The sequence below is a fragment of the Gracilinanus agilis genome, chromosome 3 (genome assembly GCF_016433145.1).
Source record: "Gracilinanus agilis isolate LMUSP501 chromosome 3, AgileGrace, whole genome shotgun sequence".
NCBI classification, from domain to species: domain Eukaryota; kingdom Metazoa; phylum Chordata; class Mammalia; order Didelphimorphia; family Didelphidae; genus Gracilinanus; species Gracilinanus agilis.
In genome coordinates, this window is record NC_058132.1 from 416,450,267 (window position 1) to 416,457,189 (window position 6,923).

A 6,923-nucleotide genomic window follows, 5' to 3' on the forward strand; every position below is an offset into this window, starting at 1 on the left:
ATCTGGTATGTGAGTAGCCACAAGCACTCATTTATGTCTTAGAACTGTAACTAAGATCTCCTGCTCCCCTATGGCTTCAAGACCTGCTGTATGCTAGTACTCCTCACCCTGAAATGCCACTGTAACATGGATCTGTGTCTGGGCAATGCAACAAGACTCTTTTACCCAGAGTCAGTAAAAGGGCCCTGTAATCTCCTTCTAAGCAATTGTCTAACCTCCCCCCTTACTGTCTGTAGCTGATACAGCTGCCCCAAGATCTTTTGGCTAGGTAGGACTTGCCTTGGTGTGCCGCTTTGTATTTCACTTTCAATCCAATGCAATAGATCTTTCATGCTAGCTTTTGAAGTTATTTTGGGCTGGAAAATTATTTCACCCCATCTTTTCATGGATTACATTGTTCCAAAATTCATCTTGAGGTATTTTATCATATATTTGGGGGGGGAGTCATATTGGTAGATATCAGGAAAGCCTGTGTACCTTCTCTACCACCTTAGCTCCACTGCACTTATGGCATTTTGAAAATTGTCATGGTATTGGAGAAACCAAGCTAGCCTCAGGATCAAGGCAAGGCTGGCCACTGACATATACTAGCTTGTTAACTCTAAGTAGGTAGATTAACCTCAGTGTCCTTGGGCAAATCTCAAAGACTATGAGTGTCATGGGGCATTCAAAGTAGACTCATCGTTGCAAGAGTCTCCCCTAAACCACTCAAACATTTGAACTTTTTAATTAACTCAAACTCATAGGGAAATAGATCATCTGCTTTCCTGCTCCAGAGCCTGTCTTGGGACTTTTTATTCTCAAAATCATCTCTCTCACATAAGTTTTTGGGAAGAAAAGCAGAACTTAGCCCTCTGCCTGGTGTGATAAATGTTTATTGATTCAACTTGTGTTTCAGACAGTGGAGGAAAGAGTAAAATATTTACTTAAAATGGATTTCAATTTCTATGTATCACTTCTAGGGATTATTCTCCCTTCATGAAAAGCCTATCTTTTTCGATGGATCCATTAACTTTTTTAAAACAGAAATGCCACCACCACCCCATACCCTGGCAGCAGATTCAGTACATATGATTTCTTCCAAAATATATATCCAAATGATTCAGTGATTCTTTGTTGGGAAAAATTCTATAGGTCCCAGGACTCTGTTACTCACTGTCAAATCTGGAGATCCAGACTTGTATCTTGTCTGAGTTCATTATACATCATGAACTGTATGATTGGATCATTTCAGCTTGATATCATCTAAACATCTCAGAGACACTGAGTCTAGAACAAATCTTTTCATCCTTCTTTAAAAGCACCCTACCTATAAACAACTTCTGAACTCCTTTCAAGAACTACCATCAAGGTTCACACCTTCTGGGATATCCTTAACTCTTCCTCACACCTATCTGATCAGTTGACAAAACTTGTCCTTTCTACCTTTACAATATCTCTGGCATTCAAAACACTTCTCTCTACTCACACAGTCCCCATCTTAGATCCGTCCCCCTCAGCACCTCTCTTGAGTTATCTTTGATAGGCTTCCCTGCTTTAATCTTCTTCCCATTCAGATCCCTTCTCAACTCTTCTAGAATTCTTCTGACTCTTGGTCCCCATATAATCCCCCAACCCGCCCCCTTGCCCAAACCAATTATCTTGTTACTTCATTCCAGTTGCTTCATGTTTTGTGCTGATTTAAATAGGTGACCTCTATCTGGCATTTTACCCTCTTCTTTAGCTGGCTGCTTTCCACCCTTCCAGGCTCCATACACTTTATTTCCCTAACATTTTGTGGTCCTGCCCATGCTAGTCTACTTTCTTTTGTTCAAACAATGTACTGCATATCACTTCTGCTTACCTTTGCATTAGCTGGTGGTCCATCCTGTCCCAAATCCTCTCTTTTCTCCTCTCTTTTCCCTCTGACTTTTTCTAGTCCATTATATTCTCAGTTCTAAACACACCTGGATCACATGGTCTTTCCCCTTTCCGTTCGTGGCTTATGCCTCTGCCTTTGAGATCTTCTACTATCATATCTCCACATTTGGAGCAGGCACCTTGCTTTCATGTTCTCACTGGACTTAGGACTCAAGAGCTTCATGAGGACAGGGACTTTGCTGATGTTTCTTTGTCTCTCCAACCATGAGCACACTGGTTAGGTGGTTTTCACAAGGGTTGATCTTGAAATGGTTGTTTGATTCATGTATTCCATACAGTTGTGCCCCACCACAACCTCAACTACAACCTGAAATTTGTGTTTTTCTGTCACTTGCATTTCAAAAAGCATTAGTTAAGAGAGACAAGATTCCCAGGTAAAAAATCAGAAGCTAGAACACCAAGTGTAAGAGGAGGACAATACCACCTGGAAAAGGAGTGCCATGGAGCTCAGGTAGGGCATCAGTCAAATTAACCACCTATGCTTTGGCAACACTATAATCATTTCTCATTACAGGAATGCCACTGTAGAAGAATCTTCTAAGAGAAAAAAGAAATTGGGAAAAAATGCTTAATGAGCTGGAAAAAATGTTTTCAAGGAATAAGCAATGACAAGAATTTGATTTTGCTCTTAGCAATTTCATTAACTAGAATTACATAATACTGGCATGGGTCTGCCACACCTCATGTTGGAAATGTATAAAAGTCCTTGTGTGGATGGTGCTGGACACACTCACACAAACTACACTTGGACATCCATCCAACTCTGTGAATCCTGACACGATGAGCTACTACGGCGGCTATTATGGGGGCCTGGGCTATGGCTATGGCTCTGGTTATGGATGTGGCTGTGGCGGCTTCCGTGGCTTAGGCTATGGTTTTGGTAGCTATGGAGGCCTGGGCTATGGCGGCTATGGCTATGGTGGCTATGGCTATGGCTGCTGCCGCCCATCTTGCTGTGGAAGTTATTCTTCCTATGGCTTCTATTGAACAACCACTTGTTCCTGACCTGTACTGGAATCCTTCTCACCACAGCTCCTTTGAGCTAATTTCATAGCATTGTAAGGACATCACATTCCATCTGCTGACTGGGTGGCATGGAGAGACCTACCATGGGAGAAGGCCTTGGAATGAATATGGCGCACTTAGGGCAGTGAAGAAGCAGATATTGAGAATTAACAGTATGTGTCCTGGGAAATTATGCTGAATTTTACCTTTCATGAGTGAGACTCCTCCGACAATAATTCATTTCAGCAAGTTTTCTCAGCTCTGAAATTCCACAGCCAAAGTCTGTTATGATGTTATAATAAATTTGTTTCACTGGTCTAGCAAAACTGTTTTTACTTCTCATTGATGTAACTATGCTTTCATTTCAGTTCATATCATGAAGAGATTTTCAGTCTTGATCTATGTTTATATGCCATTGCAGAAGATTTATTCTCTAATTCAACTTTTGCAATAGATAATTCTTCAGATTTCTGTTGGAAAAAATCCATATTATTTCCTTTGTTAAATAGTCTTTTCTAAAATTAAATTTCTGTAGTACTTAAATTTCAGTAATTCATAATGTCAAATGCTTACTTTTGTTCCTGTAAGCCATATCCCTTCTCCCACATGGTAGTTCTCTGTACACATGGACAGGGTTTTCATTTTCGACGTTTCAAAAAGATTTACATGTTCATGGCTTCCTGTTCATGGTTCTTGAACTCCAGATCCAAGGTGTCCCTGATAAGTATAAGAATTTGACTTAGCCTAAATTCTTGTCAAGTTGCCTTCCACCACTTTATCACCAAGCAATTTCAAGTTATAGAGCATAGCACAAGTAAATGCACACCAGGAAAACAATACGAGTCATATACCAAGTCCAAAAGCTGTAAAAGAAACGTTTTCTTTTGGTAGGTGCCCTCTCCTCTAGCCTCCTATATTGCTTGTCCAACTCACAACCCTAACCTTGAGCTGAGGTCCTCCCATTCACTGGGGAAGTGGACTTATTGCTAAAATAGTGTCCTGCAGATCACTCTAACACTTGAACTCTCTAGTTAACTGAAAATTCTAGAGAAAGAGAGAATCTGCTTTCCTATTCCACTGCCAACTTCTGGGGCTTTGGCTTCCTCAGCTCCATAAACCAATGTGGTTTCATATGCATTCCTCAGATGGATTTTTGGAAAGAAAGTCAGAGCTTAGGACTCTGATACATAGTGAGTGCTCAATAAATATTTGTTGATAGAACTTATGTTTCAGACAGTGGAGAAAACAGTACAAATGCCAAGACAAACAGATCTCATCCTTCCTACTATTTTTAGCTTAAAACGAATTTCTGTTGCTGCATTTCATTCCTAAATATTGTTCTCCATTCACCAAAGCTTATTCTTTTCTACATACCCACTAAGTTTTCAAAAGATATGTTCCCAGCAGCCTCATCTCATTTGATTCTTCCCAAAACATATTTCTAAATGACTCACCAGTTCTAATTAAGTTCACTTCAGTGCTACTGCTTCAAGAAAAATATCATTTCTCCCTTAGCTCTCATTGGGTAAAGAATATTTCATTCTCTTTAGCAAAGTCAAAAATTAATTTATGGGGGGACCTGACTGGGTCCTTTCTGTGGAAAAACTGAATAGATATTGTACCTTTACTACATGGTGGCAGTAAAATAGTTAGCACACCCCCTAAATATCCTCTAAGTTCAAGAGTCCCAGTTCTTTCAAGTGAATATCTAAGGCCTGAATTGAGCACCCTTCTCACACCTGGTCTAGAATCCTCTGGATTTTCTCAAGTTCAGGCACAGGCCAGTCACGCACTGAACAGTGTAGGGTATGGATGTACCGCCACTTCCATTTTCATGAGCTCCAGCCCCTCATGTCCTTCTTCATGCAATCTCAAGGTCAAAGGATGATTACTGGTCATCATGTGACATCCTCTTGGTTTAGAGTAAAGTTTTGAGTGATTTGAAAACTAGGAGAAGAGATGAGATACCTTTGGCTGCCCCAACTGCTTTAAGCTCATTTTTCTCCTAGTCAGCTGAAGTCTTTCATAGAGGCTCCACAAGCAGAGAGCCTACCACCTCTTCTATCCGCTATATGTCTTAGTTGATGATCGCTTCATCTTTCATGGGCTCAGTTACCTTCTCTCTGAAACTCACTCATCTCTAGGTCTAGCCCAGTATTTCCCCTGAACTCACTTGTTCAGCTGGTTGTCTAAGTATGCCCCGAATGCATGATCCTCCTCAAACTCAGACTGTCAGCACTTCCCAGTAATTCAACATTAAAAAATTTCATGGCTGTTTTGCAATCGCTGAAACCTACTCAGGGTGCTTTCCTTTTATTGTCTTTAAAAACCTTGTACTTTGAGTTCCAGACCCTGTCTTTAGGAGAAACCTTTCTCTCCAAAGTGCCCAATGATGTTGTCATGGCCTAAACTAATGGCCTCTTCTAAGATTTCTTTCTTTTTGGCTTCCCTCAGGTTTTTGACCTTTACGGCTAACTAGTGACCCAGAGAGTGCTTGACACTGCCCTTAAAGCCTGATTGTTTCTTCTTGGTGACCTTAGCTGACCCACCCTCATATCATCTCAGGCGCATTTTCTTTGGTTGAATCCTAAAATTCTGTTTCTTTTCTTTTCTCTCCACTACACTCTTCAAGGGTGAAATAGTATTTTTGTGGTGGCAAAAAACTGGAAAAGGAGGGTATGTCCTTCAATTGGGGAATGGCTGAACAAACTGTGGTATATGCGGGTGATGGAATACTATTGTGCTAAAAGGAATAATAAACTGGAGGAGTTCCAGGCGAACTGGAGAGACCTCCGGGATCTGATGCAGAGCGAAAGGAGCAGAGCCAGAAGAACATTGTACACAGAGACTGATATACTGTGGTAAAATTGAATGTAATGGGCTTCTGTACCAGCAGCAATGCAATGACCCAGGACAATTCTGAGGGATTTATGGTAAAGAATGCTACCCACATTCAGAGGAAGGACTGCAGGAGAGGAAACATATAAGAAAAGCAACTGCTTGAACGCATGGGTCGGGGCAGACATGATTGAGGGTGTGGACTCGAAACTACCACACCAATGCAACCACCAACAATTGGGAAATTGGTCTTGATCAAGGACACATGACAAAACCAGTGGAAAAGTGCATCGGCCATGGGTGGGGGGAGTGCGGGGGGTGAAGGGGAAAATAGGAGCATGAAACATATAACCATGTTAAAAATGATTATTAATAAATGTTAAAAAAAAAAAAAAGGGTGAAATAGTAGACCCTCCTTACATCCTATGACTTAAGGGACTTTCTGTCACTCACTGCTACATCTCCAAATTCAGACCTTTTTCTCTCCTGAGTTCCAGTCTCATGTGATGATCTAGCTGAATGGACAATTTCAAGCTTCATGTCCCTTAGATATCAAGACCCCAAGTCTAAAACGGATCTCCTCATCCTGACTTTCATAAAAGAACCCTATCTCTTCTTAACTTCTCCTTTCAAGAGCACCCCCCAGGAACCAAAGAATTTAGGTTCACAGTATCAGGAATATCCCTGACCCCTCACTATCATTACACCTTTTTTTAACAGAATTTTTTATTTTTAGAAAAATTTTCCATGGTTACATGATTCATATTTTTACTTTCCCCTTCACCCCCTCAAACTGCCCCCCAACAGTCAATGCACATTTCCACTGGTTTTAACATGTTATCATTACACCTAACTGATCAGTTGGCAAAACTTGTCCTTTTAACCTTCAGAACATCTCTGACTTTCCTATATTTCTTTCCACTCACACAGTCCTTACCTTATATGATGCCCTCACAGTGCCTCTTTTCAAGTATCTTTAATTCTCTTTCTTGTCTCAATCTTCTTCCCAACAAGATCCATCCTTCAACTAGCTGCCCAAAGGATATTTCTAAAGCCTCCTTCTGACTCCTCTTCCTTTCTAACACCCCAAAACTCTGGTACCCAAACCAATTATTGGTGTAAACCCCAAGTTACCTTTCCAGTCTCAGTAGACTTTATTG